General features: G+C 40.4%; 1 pseudogene; it reads right to left on the reverse strand.

Moving 5' to 3' along the window:
- Nucleotides 1–17,526, reverse strand: part of LOC122814424 — a 652,984-nt pseudogene that overhangs the window by 44,397 nt on the left and 591,061 nt on the right.

The raw sequence follows: 17,526 nt of genomic DNA on the forward strand, positions 1-17,526 counted from the left end.
ACAGTATACTGATTTATAACTTGAACTTTATTATCAGATGTACAAACAGTTTTCAATATTAATTTTAAATAATCTAAAAAAATAATCCCTAGTAAGCTTTGTTCCTATTTTCTCTAGCTGTAATTCTTGATCTATTCTCATATATTTATATACTCCCCTCAAGTTCTTACAGATCCCACTCTTCTCTCAGGCTGATATTTTCCTGATGTTGGAGCTTTCCTGCTATAAATGCTGTTTGCACATATTTATCAAGACCCAATGTCATTTGTATATCATCTGAAAAAGTTTTAACATTTGCAATGTTCGTTCAGTTGCTTGTCTGACAAGCTGCACTGTTTTTAAATCATCCAAGAAAGTATACGAGATACTGGGAAGTTTGTTTTTGGCACTAAAGCTATAACCATAACCTAGTTTGTCAAGTAAACACAGCAGTGGTAGCAAAGAATTACCCTGGCATTTACCTCTTTGGATTTTTATCCATAGAAATATAATTTTCCATTTATCATGATTCAGTTATTTATTTATTTATTTATTTATTTTTATTTATTTTACATTTGTTGACCGGGCTAGCCTAGTTGAATACATGTCCATCTTCAGCAGAGGCCCGGGGAGAAAAGCTCCACAAAAAGACAGCAATATAGAACGCTTATTATACAAAAATGAAATATTTTACAAATGGAAAGTAGTACATAACTATTTCATAAGCATAATCAAGAAAATCCAATAGGTGCTTTTTTTTTTTTTTTTTTATCTCAGTGGATTTGATAAATAGAGAGTAGAAAAACAAAAGTACTGTAGTAACCAAGTAAAGATTAGAAAGTCTAGAAAAAGGTATAGGAAAAAAAAGTTTAGTCACAGTTAGCACAAGGGCAGAGCCACTTGGAATTAAGCAAAGTTTTTAGATGCTTCTTGAAAGTTGGTAAAGAGGTAATTGCAGTACGTTCACTTGGGGGAAGCTTGCTCCAGATAGGTCCGGTACAGTTGGAGAACAGACAGTCCCCAGCTTTGTTGTTGGATTTATAGGAGGCAGCTAGTAGCTTGGTGCAGAGCGCAAGGAAGAGAGGTTTTTATAAGGAGTAATAAGGGAACTAAGTATTGTGGTATTAGAAGGTTGATAGAAGATTTTGGGGGTGATGGTTAGTTGCTGCAGTCGTATTTGATTTTGTAGTTCCAGCCAGCCTAGTTGTTAAAGATTAGAGCAATGATGGGTACGAAAAGGGGCTCCTGTTGCAAATCTGGCTACATTGTTATATGATGTTGCTAGTTTATTGAAATTAGATTTAGATACGTTTGTAAAAATCGGTGAGGCATAAAGAAGGGTAGAGAGCAGGTGTGTTTGTGCAATAGTACTTCCAGCTGAGGTGGTAAGGAAGGGTTTAAGCCTATAGAGAGATCCAAGTTTTCTATTGACTGACTTGATGGTTAAGTTAATGTGGGAATCAAAGTTGAGATTGTGGTCTATTGAGACACCAAGAAGTTTGGTAGTAGGGTCAGGGGATATTATAGTGCCGTTGTTAGAAGTTATATTGAAGGTAAAAGAAGATGACTTTTGTGAAGGTGAGAAAAGTAATAATTTACTCTTTTTTGGATTCAGTAAGATGCAATATTGATGGAACCAGTTTTCGGCTGCTCTGAAGACTTTTTGTGTAGTAGTCTGAAGCTCAACTGGGGAGGATGCTGAACATATCAGTGTTGAGTCGTCGGCATATTGAATACAGATGGTTGTGGAAGGGACTTATTTAGGTTGTTAATAAAAATAGAAGAGAGGAGAGGTCCCAGTATTGAGCCTTGTGGTACTCCTATTTTGATGGGAAGAAGAGATGATAAATGATTTTCCCATAGAACTGCTTGTTGTCTATTTTCTAAGTAGGAATTAAACCACTGGATAGCCTGAGAGTCCAAAGCGAAAGATTTAAGGATGTTTAGTAAGAGAGTATGGTTGACCACATCAAAGGCCTTAGAGTGGTCTAAGAATAGAATAGGACAGCAAGTTGTTATTCCGATTTTTATTAATATGGTCAGTGAATGACAAGAGAGCAGTAGTAGTGCTGTGATAAGGTCTAAAACCATGTTGGCAATCTGCTAGGAGATTGTTTTGGAGGAGATGGTCAAGTAATTGCCTATGAACACATCTTTCCATGATTTTAGCTAATGGAGAATGTAAGGCTATGGGATGGAAGTTAGCGAGCTTGTTTGAGTTACCACCCTTATGTAATGGAATGATATGAGAAACCTTCCAGAGGGATGGGATAATGCCTTCAGTTATGGTTCGATTAATTAAAATGGAGACAGGAAAAGCAAGTACTTTGGCTGCAATTTGTAGGTACTCAGCTGGGATGAGGTCAGCTGAGGGGGTACAAGGTTTAAGTTTCGTAAGTTATAGATGCCATCTGTCGAGACTGGTTGCAGTTTGAAAGGGGGAATTTTTGTTTAGGGAGTGAGGTGCTTGAGTGGACTGAGGAGATAAGGTTGATGCTAGGGAAGTAACAGTGTCAGAGAAAAAGGAGTTGAAAGTATCAGCAGGTGTTTTGGAATTACCTGGGTGTAGTAGTTTGTTGATACCTGCCCAGAATTTCTGAGGATTTTGACGTTGTGTGTTTTGGAATTTCCAGTAATAATTTTTTTATTTAGAAATATTAGTTTCTTTGTTTCGTTTCTAAGTTGTTTAAAGGTCTGGTGGTCAGCTGGGTTTTTAGTAGAACCTCATTTGTCCCAAGTCCTATTTCTAAGTAACATTTTTTGTTTGGTTTCTTTGGTTAGCCAATGAGCAGTCTTTGCTTTGGTTTTAATTAATCTTGTGGGGGCATGGTGGTTGAGGATTTGAAGGAATTTGTTGTTAAAGTATGAAACAGCCTCATCAAGAGGTAAGTATTTTAGGGGAGACCAATTGCAAGCTTGGAGTTCTAATAGGAAGTTGGCTTGTTTGAAATTAGTTTTGTTCCTGGTAGTTCTGAGTTGTGTATTATTGGAGACAGGGCTTTTTTGTCTGGTGATGAAAGTGATTTGATGGTCACTAATATTATCAAGTAGTGTTCCTGTGATATAAGTCATAGGGTTGCTATTGACTAGAATCCAGTCCAGGGTGCTCTGTTTGGAGCTGGTTTTGTTTATTCATGTAGGGACAGTAATGGTTTGATTAAAGCCATAGAGGTTTATGTGAGAAGTGAGTATTTGGGAAATACAACAATTCCAATCAATATTAAAGTCTCCTAGTAGTATAGTTTCCTGAGGGAAGGGGGTTGAGAGCCAGTTCAGTAAGTTTTCAAGGGTATTAATATTGTTACCTGGGGGGGATGTAACAGCAAATAATATAAATGGATTTATTTGTATTAATTTGTAGTTTGGTGATTAAGATTTCACTATTACTTTGTGAGGGTGGTTTGGTATCTAGTAGGGTAACCTGTAGTTCAGTTTTGTAAAGTATAGCTACACCTCCACCCGTTTTGATGTGACGGTCAAGACTAATGATGTTATATCCTGGTGGTAATATGTCATTATCCTTGGTGTCAGCCTTTAGCCAGGTTTCAGTCAGGCATAAGATATCAAAGGAATATAAGTCAAGAAGGGCATGCAGTTGGGTTATTTTATTATTCAGGCTGCGAATATTAAGGTGGGCTATCTGGAGAGCGTTGGGATTGGTGGTACGATTTATATAAGTAGCTTGGTTTATTGATGGGTTAGTGGGGTGGTAGGGGTTTGGGCCTGGATTAGGATGAACGCCGCCATAAAGGAATAATAGCTGTTGGTGATTATGTGTGTGTTTGGAAAGTTTGGAAGATATTGAAAAAGGTTTCTTGTTTTGGAGAAACTTGATATGTGTTGTTCTATGGTAGTGAGGTATGAGGTAGGAAGATGATGAAGTTATGTAGCTGTGTGGTTGTGGGGTGTAGTCAAAGTTGGGAGTAGTCTGTTTTAGTGTTAGATGGGATTCAATTAACTTTCTGTTTTTGAAGAAGGTGAGGGAGTAAGAAATGAGAAGAGTGTTTAGAAGTAAGAAGGAGGAGAGTAGGAAGTTATATTTAGAAATGCTTGGGTTATACATAGTAAGTGAAGGTGTGTTCTAAGAGGCAGGTAATAGATAGGTCTGAAGATAGAGAGTTAACAGGGTGGAGTTGCTTTAAAAGAGGGAGTAGTTAAAAGAGGAACCGACTGAAGTAATAATGAGTGGGTGGGAGTTGTTAATTGTCTTAAGAGAAGGATTTTCTTATTGGCGAATGAAGTAGTGGGTTGGGTTATTTTTCTATAAGTGTAGGACCACTGGTGGTGGGTGGGAACTGGGGGTAGGGTATGGGGAGCGGAGGGAGCCTGCAGGGCAAATGGAGTGGGTAGAGCAAAGGAGAAGGAAAGCCAGAAAAAAAAAAAAACAATCAGTCAGCTCGTTTGGTATCACTCCCAGGGCCAGGTAAGCTATCCTAAAGGGAGAAGGAAATAGTAGGATGTATAAGAAGTAGAACAGAGAGACTTAGAGGGAATTTAGAGAGTACAGACTGTGCTAAAACAATTGTGGATTTGCAAGCATTACCAGAAAATACAGGGGGTCAATGTAGGAAGGGCAGGAGAATCTAAAACAGGTATTTTATGTTAAACTAATAATAGAATATAAGAAATGAGTTAGGCATATATGTTCCTTTATAGGTCTTGTTTTAGTAGGTGTGGAAAAACAGAGGTATGCAGAAAGCCTCAGGGAGGGAAAGGTATCACTGCACGGGGTAATTACACAAAATTGGACAGTTTGTTTGCAGAGATTGTTTCTCTATGGATGGGAATTCCAATTAGGGAAGGAAAACAGACATACTGCCATCTAATGGCCTTGGTTTGTAATTACTACCCAATTTTACAAAGGTAAAGGAAAAACAGGCACGGGTGAAAAGGTAATCGGGAGAAAAGTAAGAAAGTTAGGACTGTGGCAAGCTGCTGGTGGACACGAGGCAGAGCCCTATCCTAAGACAAAATGTCACCAGAAGTGGTACAATAAATAATTAGTAAATAGATAGCAGCACTAGAAAGTACATACATGCAGCAATCCTTAGTGAAGGTGCTGTATAGAGTTCGGTGGAGGAACCGGTATTCCACTCTAACTAGAGAAGCTTCAATGGAAATAGTCCACTGGGCAGGTAGCCACTACAGGAGAGAACTAGCAAACAATACAGAAGGTGAGCTGTAAGGAAAAGATTCTATTAGAATAATTAGGTTACAATAATTATCTGAAGTATTTGAAAGAGAGCAGGTTATAAGCTAGCATGTAGACTGTAATAATTCACAGGGAGACCACTACAGTAATATTAGAGAGAGAGTAAACTAGTTCAGAGTAAAGGCGTGAGGAAGACTGTGAGATATATTTTATTGGGGAATAGGCCGGGATAGGGGGGAACAGCTAGAGTATGTGCACAGCTGGAAGACTATAGCCCAAGGGAGTAAAGCCCTGAAAAGTCTCTAGAGGTGAGACTTCTACTTAGTCTATGGAAAAGGCCTGAAGCAGAAGTCCTATATATTGAGCAAAGGTGTAGAAATTAAATTTGATTATATGGTTACACAGTCGCAAATGCGGTTAGGAACCTCTGTGTAAAAATCACAGGCTACAAGCGACTGAGCGATAATTCAATTATAGCCAATTAAAGCAACTAGAATAATGTGTACAGCAACCCCAGATGTACCTTATAGTTGCATGTGTATAGGCACGTGAAATTGAGGGGATGAGGGAAGAATTAATTTGTAAAAATAAGAATGCTCTGGGAACAAAGTCACAAAAAAGGTTACAAATATATTACTTCCTTAAGAAGCAGGCCATAGGGAGGAGCATAGGCCTACTAACTTGTTTAGAGAATATGTCTGCAGAGATGCTAGCTATAGTTACAAACTACAGTTAATCATCTTTAGCGACATGCACTGCAGCGTAAGATGCTTTAAAAGCACTATTAGTTTAATACCCGCTGCTTCCACTGATCAATGTAGTGGCTGAAACTTAGAAGCAGCGAGAAATAAGGGGTTAGAACACAATAAAGGAACAAGAACCGCTAAGCAAGGTTACAGGAGTATAGGTGAAAAAAGCAGAAACAATGTATAATAAGACAGTAAGGGAAATAGAGGCACTGAGAGTAGGTTACAAAAGTCAGCACTCTAATATATGTTAGCCAACAATGTATTAAGCAATAAAAACATATCTTAATACGAGGTACAAGACACCATGACCTTGTAGGTTCTAGTTTTAATAATTGTAATGTTAGGTGCAATGTAAGCGTACTAACTGAAACACATTTGAACGCGATGACTTTAAATAAGTATAACTATGCAAAACACAACTGAGCACTCAGACACCAACTGAGGTTAGCCTAGAAAAAGCATTACATCAGGCAGCCAGATACTAGTTATTGAACATTTGGAATCACTAATGTTCAGCAGGGATCTACACACAATTACGTTAACACAATATTAGAACAACAGCATAAGTACGGGGCTATACAGAACTACAAGGAGAAATACAGAACATCAACATCTATATCTTTACAACTGATGTCAGATATTGCCTGACATCAGTTGTAAAGAGGTTTGCCATTGCTACTTGTATACTGCAATGTTTGCATAATCTTCAATGAAGAAGTCGTGCAGTTCGGTATTCAGACCCTCAGCCATAAAGGAACTTTTGTTTTTACCAAGTACAGTTTGTCCCACTGAAAACACCTCACTGACTTTATCACTGAAAGTCACTAGCACAAGGTATGGTGTTGCCCTTTATCCATTGTGGCGCAACAATGGAGATGGTATAAATAAAAGTTAATGGGTGGGGGGGGGTCGTTCAAGTGGGAGGCACAGGGCCCTAAAATTATGTTCACTAAATGTGGTGTTTAGCAATTTTTTTTTGTTGTTTTGACATTCAGAAAAAAGACCTTTAGCAAGTAATCATGAATCCAGCCATGAATATAACTCAACCAGCAACAAGAAGCACAATTCTTTTCAACTTTGTTGATTTATCCATTTTTTCTACAGATTTCATAAACAAACATGTACATAGCCTACTATGTTGGGTCATCATTGCTAGCCTTACATATTTTGATTTAAATTCTCGAGCATTTGAGCATCAAATCTTGGTCAACATGTGGCTATTCTAGGAATTCTGTATACTTGCCACTATACTTGTGGGCTTTCCAACTTTGTTTACTTTTCATCTATTCCTATATATATATATTTTTTTTATTTATTTATTTATTTTTACTTTTTGGCGCTATAAGTTGCTGTTTAATTCTCATCTACTTCCATTCCAACTGCCTTTCAAAACTTTTCTGCTAAACTTGGCCAACGTGGTGAAATTTGCCCTTTTTCCCAGTGTATTCCAGTCCCAGAGTTGGTATGCTTAGTTGGGGGTGGAGGCACAGCCCCCCCACCAAGGTGGGTTTGACATAGTGAGGTGTAAGTTCAGTTTTATTCTTCGACAAGTGTTTTTTCCCAGTTAAATATTTTGGTGGTATGTAGGTTCGATTTAGTGACAGTTCAGTGTTGTCATCTCGATAAAAGAAAATTTGGGTAAGTGAAAATATGTCTACTCAAGTAGCCCCCTTTATGTATGTACATATGTATATATGTATGTGTGTGTGTGTATTATATATATATATATATATATATATATATGGATCACCTTCAGATGCCCGAAATCGCATTTTGCCGACACACTAATCACCGACATGAAAAGACCGACAACAAAAAATACCGACAACGCAAAACACCGAAAACCATTACACCAACACACTACACGTAAACAACACAGTACACTACATAACATATCCACTATCCCTAACCCAAACCCTAACCCTAAGGTCCGACAGTACCGCACACTTACCCTACCTGCACCCTAACCCTAACTCACTTACCCACCCCTAACCCCAAGGTCCGACACTACCGCACACTCACCCTACCTGCACCCTAACCCTAACTCACTTACCCACCCCTAACCCCAAGGTCCGACACTACCGCACACTCACCCTACCTGCACCCTAACCCTAACTCACTTAACCCACCCCTAAACCCACAGTCCCTCACTATCGCACACACACCCTACCTGCACCCTAACTCACTTAACCCACCCCTAAACCCACAGTCCCTCACTATCGCACACTTACCTGTCCGCTCCCTAACACTAAATCCCTCACTCTATCGCACACTTACCGAGTCCGTCGGATTCTCACCTTGTCGGTCATCTGAGTTGTCGGTGTTTTCGTCCCGTCGGATTCCGTGTCGGCGAAACGCGTTGTCGGGCATCTGAAGGTGACCCATATATATATATATATATATATATATATATATATATATATATATATATGTATATGCACATGGGTCTACTTCATAAGATCGACAGACCATTTGACTGACATTCATTTAGTCGACAGCTCATTTGATCGACAACCAGTATTCAAGGCACTTAACAGGTATTTGCCCTCCTCCCCAATGTTGTGAGACCCTGGTATTAATATATATAGTTAGGGGATGTTTATAATGCATAGCTTTTGTTGTATTTTCATGTTTTAAATGGAAAAAGGTGGGGGGGGGGGTTTCCCCCACACCCCCCTAACTATATATATCAACTCCAGGGTCACACAACATTGGGGAGGGGCAATTCCCAAGTTTTTGCCTTGAATACTGTTTGTCGACCAAATGAGCTGTCGAACAAATGGTCTGTTGATCTTATGAAGTAGACCCATGCACATATACATATATATCGATATATATATATATCTCAACAGATATAGTGTTATGCACACACGTGTGTGTGTGTGTGTGTGTGTAAAACATCATTCTTTACATTGCATAAATTTTGGTATTTTAAAAGCCATGTTCAGTTTATCATTTCATGTCATGCAAAGAATAGTTTATCAATGTGGGGGCATTGATGTCCTTACACATAACAGATTTAAAAGTGAATAGTATTCCAAATGTTAAGGAACAAAAATATATTGGAGTAAGATTTGAAACCTTAATGAACTACAACATACATACTGACTATGTCAAACCCACCCAGGACATATGCAATATGGCCAAAATGTGTGCAAGAAAATACACAACAAATCCAAGTAATTGAAAATAAATGACAAACTTGGTGTGCTTGCAGATATTACCTGACATCATTGTAACTTGTATGAAAAAGCACACTGGTTACTAATCAATAACAGAACCACTTTTCTTCTTATAAGTTCATAGGTAAGTATTAGGCTAGCCGTAGCAAACGTGTCATCTTTGACTCCTTTTCTCCATACTATGTTTGGATATGATGCAGTCAGTAAATATGTATGTAGTCGCACAGATGAAGACCTATGCATGCAGCCAATTTGGGGGGGGGGTGCAAACCTCCTTCAGAGCGAGGAGTACATGCTCTTGATCTGCACTGTTTTTATAAATCATTTGATAAGCAGGAAACGTTTTTCGTTTTCTTGTCCAGATGATACAATGTTATTTGGGGCTGGTAAATCATACCAAAGCTGTAAGTTATAACAAGAAGAGTAAATATATATTTTAGCTTGGGTTTTAATTATATACATTAAGCCAGTTTTCAATATAAGCTGTACTCTTCTGAAGTATTCCTTCCTAAGGTTTGTCCTCATTTGTCTGTGTTTTACTGTTGACCCTTCATCTATTCCCAAACAGTACATTCCCTCCTGTTCACGTTCATTTACATTGGATTGTTGTACTAAGTTTGTACTTTCTTGATGTTTCAGTTTTCATATCCCCATCTGATGAGCTATATCATTTAATAACATCTACAAAAAGTAGATGAGATGTCTTTGAAAAAGTTTGTTTTTTGAAGTTAAACTGCAACTATACCAAAGTCTATTAAGAAAAAAAGAGTAATAGGTTAAGGACAAGACAAAATGGCAGTGATGGCACAGAATCACCCTGGAATATCCCCCTTCGAACTTTTATCCCTGACAATAATTTGTCCTCTATGAAGGCCCAGTTGCAAGGTGCTTTGCCACTGTTTTACAGTCACTGCAATGTAACTGCTAAATGCAGGGTACATCTTGTACATCTGTAAGCACCCCTTTTCACTGAATGTGGGATGCTGTTGAATGTTTTTTTTGTAAGCTACCCTTGCCTTACTCAGATTCTTCCCACTTTTACTTTCTCTGTTATAGCTTTATTTAAGAATAGTATAAAAAAGTAACTCAGCAGTGTACTGAATATACACATTTAATAAACTAAAGCAAAGCTTTCAGGTTAACAAACCCTGCCTCAGTTCAAATTAAAACAGTTCAATACATTTCATTAAAAGTTCAATCTCATAAAAGGACAGCCAATCATATACAATATTCAATTAAACAATTAACATACAATTGCTCATACAAAGAATGACATCTTATTTTAAGCAATACTGCTTACATTTAAGAATTGGTTTAAGACTTGTAGCTTGGCTAATACCTGTTGGGTGGTCAGCTTGTAGTCAAACAATCCACTCATATTCTCTAATTTCAAGTTTATTGTTTATATCACCCCCCCCCACAAAATTTTATATACCATGTCAATCACCCCTAAGTTAAAAACATACATTGGGCCATTATCACTAATACATTTTGCTGATGCATTTTATTCTCTGATCTATGTTAAACTATTCTGCCCTTTAGATGTCTTACTGATTTACCCATGTAAAAACTAGGACATACCTTGCAAGCTGCAAGGTATACAACATTAAAGTACATGTAGCAGGACATGTACTTTCTTTGTAATAGGGTGTGTAAAAGCCTGATGACTAGTAATACTAGAGCAGCAACAAAATACAGTTTTGTACCTACCATAAATGTAGATGTTTGAGTGTTCCCACTGCTGCAGTCATCACACTTGGGTTATCCTGTCGTCAGGTGGTCCCGCAGTCGGACGAGTCCCAAAGTCTTGGTCTGGCATCGGTTGTTGTCACTTCTTCCCTGACGTCAGTGCAACAGGGGTATAAAAGAGGCAGCCGATGCCATTTTCTTCAGTTTTTCTTGCCCCAGATGTCAGGTGCCCCCAGCTAGGAAGGCAATACAATAACTATGAAAAAATACCCTGGTAGGTAAACAATAGTACTAGCTGTTAGAAAATACACCATATAGACATGCATCCAATTGATAGATGTACATGGAGTTATAAGAAACACCCTGGAATGTAGAGGGGATGGTGGGAGGGTAACCTGGACTGCAGCAGTATGAACACTCAAACATCTACATTTATGGTAGGTACAAAACTGTACTATGTTCATCGTGTTACACTGCTGCAGTTATCACACTTGGGTTAAATCCCAAAGCTATGGATGGGTGGCTGGTACTAAACTGGGTTAGGCGAAGCTAGGATGCCCTGCAGAAATGCAGTGGCAAAACCAGCTCTGGTTTTTGAGTATAATGGAAGATGGTAGTGCTTGATAAAGGTGTGCACTGAACTCCAAGTAGCTGCCTCCAGAATGCCCTTGGTTGAAACCCCTCTGAGAAAAGCTGCTGAGGTTGCTGTTGCCCTGGTAGAATGGGACCTAATATTAACAGGCACTGCTTTCCCATGGTGCGAGTAGCAAAAGCGAATACAATGTGCTATCCATTTGGAGATAGTCAGTTTAGAAATAGCCTTTCCTTGTGACCCTGCAGCATAGATACAAAGAGTTGGTCAGTTTTTCTGAAGGTCTTTGTCTTATCTAAATAGTAACGTAGCTGTCTATGAATGTCCAAAGAGTGAAGGAGTCTTTCTCCTTTATTCTGGGGGTTTGAATAAAAGGTGGGTAAATGAATGGTCTGATTCAAAGCCACACTGGATACTACCTTTGGCATAAAGGTAGGGTTAGTTCGTAAAGAGACTCTGTCCTGATGGAAAATGATGAAAGGTTCCACTGCCATAAGGGCCTGTAGTTCTGAGACCCTGCGTGCTGACGTAATAGCCAGCAAGAGAGCTGTTTTCCATGACAAGTATTGTAGTTCTGCTGAGAAGGCTGGTTCGAAAGGAGGCAGTGTTAATTTTTCCAAAATGAAGTTGAGGTCCCAAGCTGGCATTGGGGGTTTTCTGGGGGTCTTATATTCTTAGCCCCTCTGAGAAACTGCCTTAGTAAAGGGTGTGAGAAGATGGGAGGATCCGTATTATATTGAGCTGAAATGGCTGAAGCATGGATCTTAATGGATGAGAAAGAAAGGCCTTTGTGTAGCATCTCAGTTAAGTATTGCAGTATTTGAGGAATGTTTGGTATCCCAGGATTTTGGCCTTTAGCCTTGTTCCATGCACAAAATCTTTTCCATTTGTCTGAGTAAGCTTTTCTGGTGCTGGGCCTCCTGGCCTACAAAATGACACTCAGGACGTCCTCTGAGAGAAGTGTGGATTGATAATTCAAGGTATTCTCCATGCAGCTAAATTTAGAGTTCTGAGCTGGCTGTGAAGGATCTGAGAGTTTTTCCGAGTCAACAGAAGTGGGAATTGAGGCAAGATCCATGGAGGGCTGTAAGTCAAGTTTTTTAGTAATGGGTACCAGTGCTGGCGTGGCCAGTCCGGAGCAATGAGGATCATTTGTGGTCTCTCTGATCTGACTTTCAGTAATACCTTGGTCAAAAGAGTGATGGAAAGGCATAGACTGTCAGTGCTGTCCAACTGAATGATGGGGCCTCCACTTTCCAGGATAGGGAGTGAGAAGTCCTTGTGCAAATTTTTGTAGTTGGTAATTGTTGGGGGAGGCAAATAGATCTATGTCTGGGCACCCCAACCTTTGGGTTATCATTGAAAATACTTGTGGGTGTAGTCTCCAGTCGTGAGGATCTGCCATATTTCTGCTTAATTTGTCTGCCAATATGTTTTCCTTTCCTGGCAGGAATTGTTCTTGCAGTTGTACTTGGTAAGTCAATGCTGTGTTCCACAAGGTCATTGCCTGTCTGCATAAAGGGTAGGAGTGTGTTCCTCCCTGTTTGTTTATGTACCACATAACTGTGGTGTTGTCGGTCCTTATTAGTAGTTGTCCTGGAAGCAAGAGGTCCTTGAAGGCTCAGTGCATTTTGCACAGCTAGCATCTCATTTTGGTTGATGTGAAGATGCATTTGTTTTGCAGACCATTTGCCCTGTATGCACTGTCCTGCCATGTGTGCTCCCCAGGCGTAGTCTGACTAATCTGTCGTCATAGTTTAGTTTTCTGGAGGTAAGACAAAAGGAAGACCCTTGTTTATTTGACATGCTTGAGCCCACCATAGGAACTCTTTTTGAAGGCAGGGAATGAGAGGTATACTTGATTCGAGGCTGTGCCTGTGTTGGGTCCATGCACTTTTCAGGTACCATTGTAATTTCCTCATATGCAGCTTTGCATATGGGATTAGTGGAATGCAGGATGCCATGAACCCCAATGCCTGCAGGATTTTCCTTGCAGTGAGCTGGGTAAAAGTTGCCATCTTTTTGAAATACTGAGTCAATTGCTTTTGTTTGTCTGGCGTGAGATAAGCCATCTGGGCCATTGTATTTAAGCTGGCACCCAGGAATATTATCTGTTGTGAGGGTATTAGCTTTGACTTCTGTTTGTTTACTGTGTACCCTAGGCAACTGAGCAGCTTTGTTACAAATGCCAGATGCTGTAATAGAATAGCAAGGACAGCCTTGGATCAGGCAGTCATCCAGATATGGATAAATTTGTAATTCCTCATTGTCTGCCGTATGCAATTACTGATGACAGGCATTTCGTAAATACTCTGGGCACAGTAGATAAACCAAAAGGCAATGCAGAGAACTGATAATGCGTTGTACCTGCCAAAAATCTGAGGTATCTTCTACAATCTTGTCTGATAGGGACATGCAGGTATGCCTCTTTGAGGTCCAACGTTACCAGCCAAGACTCCTTGCCCAGCATGGGAAGGAGTTGCTTTAGTGTGAGCATTTTGAATTTGGGTACCTCCAGGTATGTGTTAGGAATTGAGAGGTCTAAAATGGGTCTCCAGGCTTTGCCCTTTCTTGGGACTAGAAATAGTCTTGAATAAAAACCTTGACCTTGCTCCTTTGTAGGTACCTTTTGAATTGCTTTCATATCCACGAGAGCTGAAATTTGCATTTCTGCCTCTGCCCATTGGTTTGGAGGCAGATTTGGCATGCCTCTCATACGTGGTAAAGTGTGAAAATGAAATCTGTAGCCTCGGGTAATGATATCCAGAACCAATTTGTCCTTTGTTATGTTGTGCCAATTTTGTGGAAATAGAGCCAGTTTTCCTCCCAAAGGTGCTTACAGGGCAATTTTGCTTGGCAGGCGAAGAGGGAAGTCATTGTGTTTGTATCCTTAAGGGTTGAGATCTTTCGTCTCCACTTCTTTGAGTTGTTGTATGCCATTGTCTAGGCCTGAAAGAACCTTGTGGCTGGCCTCTGCCCCTTGGGCGTCTGTACCTACCTCTTTCGGGTCTGTCTGATGCAGGAAAGGACCAGTTTTTTGATGGCCAGTTTCTGCTGAAACGAGGATGTTGTACCTGTAAAAAATCTTTAACTGTTTGCATAGATTTTGCCTTTTCTTCCATTTTCTTTAAAACTTCCTCTGCTTTGACACCAAATAACACATCCTTCTGCAATGGAGCATCCAATAACTTTGCTTTGACATGTTCTGGTAAGGCTTGTTCTTTAAGCCAAGCATGCCTACGTATTACAGACCCTGCGACAGCTGCTCTAAATGAGGCTTCCAATGAATCAAAACCACACTGTAAGGTATGCTTTCCCACCTGTTCTGCTGCATGCAGCAAATCCTGCATCTCTTTGAAATCAGGTTGATCTGTCTGAGGGATCAATTTCTGTTTTAACTGTGTAATCAAGTACTGCTGGTATTTTAGCATGTGGAATTGGCAGTTTAAGGCCCTCATGGCCAAAGTGGCAGACATCTTTCTAATGCTCTGGAATCTCTTTCGGAAGGTAGTGGATTCTTAGCAGAAGAGGCCTTAACCCCTTTGGGACCCTGGGAAATGGTTTTGGGGTCTGCAGCAGGACTTTAAACTTATGAGTATCAGGAACTCGGTAGTATCTGTCTGGTTTAGCTGGAGCAGGAGGTAAGGAATCTGGGTTTAGACTAGATTCGGTGTAAACATCATCCAAAATGTCTAAAACCTGGAGGAATTGCCAGGGGTCTATGCTGTGGAAGAAGAAGAAACTCACAGAGTCTTTTCTTAGAATCAGAGTAATCTTGGCCTTTCCAGTGGAAGTGTTCCCTCATGGTGTGTAAGGTTTCCCCAAAAGAGTAGACTTCGGGGGGGGGGGGGCAGAGGGAATGGACTGTTCTGCATCCGAGTCTTCATAAGGAGGGAAGGAATAATCCTGGTCCTCAGAGTTGCCTGAGGAAAAGGATGCTTGGTCAGAGGAAGGATAATCTTCCTCCAGTCTAGGCCTTTTGTCAGGTGGGGGTTGGAAACCCCTGATAAGGGTAATTAAATCCTCAGCCATCTTAAGCATGTGCTTTTTGGGCATAGGGGCCAGGGGGGGGGGGGTGTACCCAGCTTCTTAACTTTCAAGGGGGCTTTAAGTTTAGCATAAGACTTAGTGGAGATGGATGTCGGTTTGAAGACACCTTCAGAAACCAAAGGCCTATCCAAAATTTCCTGATCACCGTCAGGGCTGGCGTCCAAGGGGTGAGATGGAATCGGCTCCTGAGGCCCAGCTGATTCGGTCTGGGAGGCCACCATAATTTCTGTATCAGCGGTAGTCAGGGGCTGCGTAGGCACCTCGCTGAAAACCAGAGATCCGGCGTCAGGCCTTGCTGAGGCCTTGGTATCTGGTCTTGGCTGCCTGTCCTTATCCTTGCGTTTTTTAAACATTGCTGATGTTGGTTGCTCCGATGGCATGTTATAGTTAAATTTTCTGCCAAAATAATATTGGGCGAATTCTGCCCAACGTTTAATTGTACGTTTGCTGAACCTAGCACAAAACCGACAACCAGAGACGTCGTGGTCTGGGCCTAGGCAAGGAATACAATAAGAATGAAAATCCTTATGAGGTATTTGCTTCCCACAAGAAATGCAATTATTAACTTTGTCTGACATCGGTCTGAGGCTTTAGAGACGGCAATGGGCTGAAATTTGTTTCGAAAATCTCAGGAGCTGGCCGACCGGCACTTGCGAACTGCTTCTGATTCAGGCACCGCGCGGCAAGAAAGACTGAAGAAAACGGCGTTGGCTGCCTCTTTTATGCCCCTGTCGTACTGATGTCAGGGAAGAAGCGACGACAACTGAAGCCGGACCAAGACTTTGGGACTCGGCCAACTGCGGGACCGCCTGACGACAGGATAACCCAAGTGTGATGACTGCAGCAGTATAACACGATGAACATCAGTTATAGCATGGGTAAGTACCCATTTTATGTAGGTGTTCATACATCAAGGCATATCTAGTGCCTTTCTAACATAGCATTTGTTTTAAACTAGAATAATTGCAGTAAGCAAACCTAGGTTTGTTACCTACAATATTCTGTAGCTTTGGTATAGTTGTTAGTATGTCCCAATTATCCATTATAATTTTCTTTACACCATTTGTACATCTACTATAGGTAGTGAGATATCGTAATTTATTATCATAATAAAATAAAGCCATTTGTTCATTTATTGACGTTTCATCACTGTAACATGGCTTAGCTTGGGTCTCTCTCATCCCTAGAATATCAGTGCTCACATTACTTAGTAGTGTTTCATCATAGCCTCTATTTCTAAATTCATTAATCATTTTATTCATTTGTGCAATGCACCCAACAATATTGGTATTTAACCTGCTGTTACAAAAAAAGGGCGGCCACGGTGGTGCAGTGGTTAGCATTGCCGCCTCACAGCAAGAGGTTCTCCGGTTCGATCCTCGGCTGGGGTGCCTTCTGTGCGGAGTCTGCATGTCCTCCCTGTGGTCGCGTGGGTTTCCTCCGGGTGCTCCGGTTTCCTCCCACATCCCAAAGACATGCTGCAGATGGATTGGACACTCTAAATTGGCCCTAGGTGTGCGTGTGAGTGTGCCTTCTGTGGAAGGTTGGGCGCCGGGCTGGCAACTCGACACCGTAAAACTCCACTGCCATTCAATGTGCGGACAAGGTGATCTGCTGTGGCGACCCCTAACCGGGAAAAGCCGAAAGAAGAAGAAGAAGAAGAAGAACCTGCTGTTACAAAAAAACTGTCCTTTGACAATTCCCTTAAAGATGTGTGGCAAAAGCATACTTTAAGTATAAATATTTGTTTCTATGTACAGCTTTCTTATGCATAGATGTTTGTATGTCACATCCATTGAAGAATAGCTCCACATCCAAAAATACAATTCTAGTAGATGAAACAGACATAGAAAATAACAAAGTGTGCACTGCTAGTCAAATATTCATTAAATTGAACTGCTTCCTCCTACCCACCCTCCCAAATAAAAAACACATCATCTACAAATTGTTTAAAGCAGGCTACCTTTTCTGAGTAACAATTTGAAGCAGTGTACACAAAATGATTTTCCAGTTTATCCAATACCAAATTGGCATAAGTATTCACAATAGGTGTTATCCATTACAATGCCAGATATCTGGTGGTAAAATTTATTTTAAAAAATTAATAGATAATCCTTTGTCCCACATGACTTT

Source organism: Protopterus annectens, chromosome 10.part0 (assembly GCF_019279795.1).
Source record: "Protopterus annectens isolate FY-2018-M chromosome 10.part0, PAN1.0, whole genome shotgun sequence".
Taxonomy (NCBI): domain Eukaryota; kingdom Metazoa; phylum Chordata; order Ceratodontiformes; family Protopteridae; genus Protopterus; species Protopterus annectens.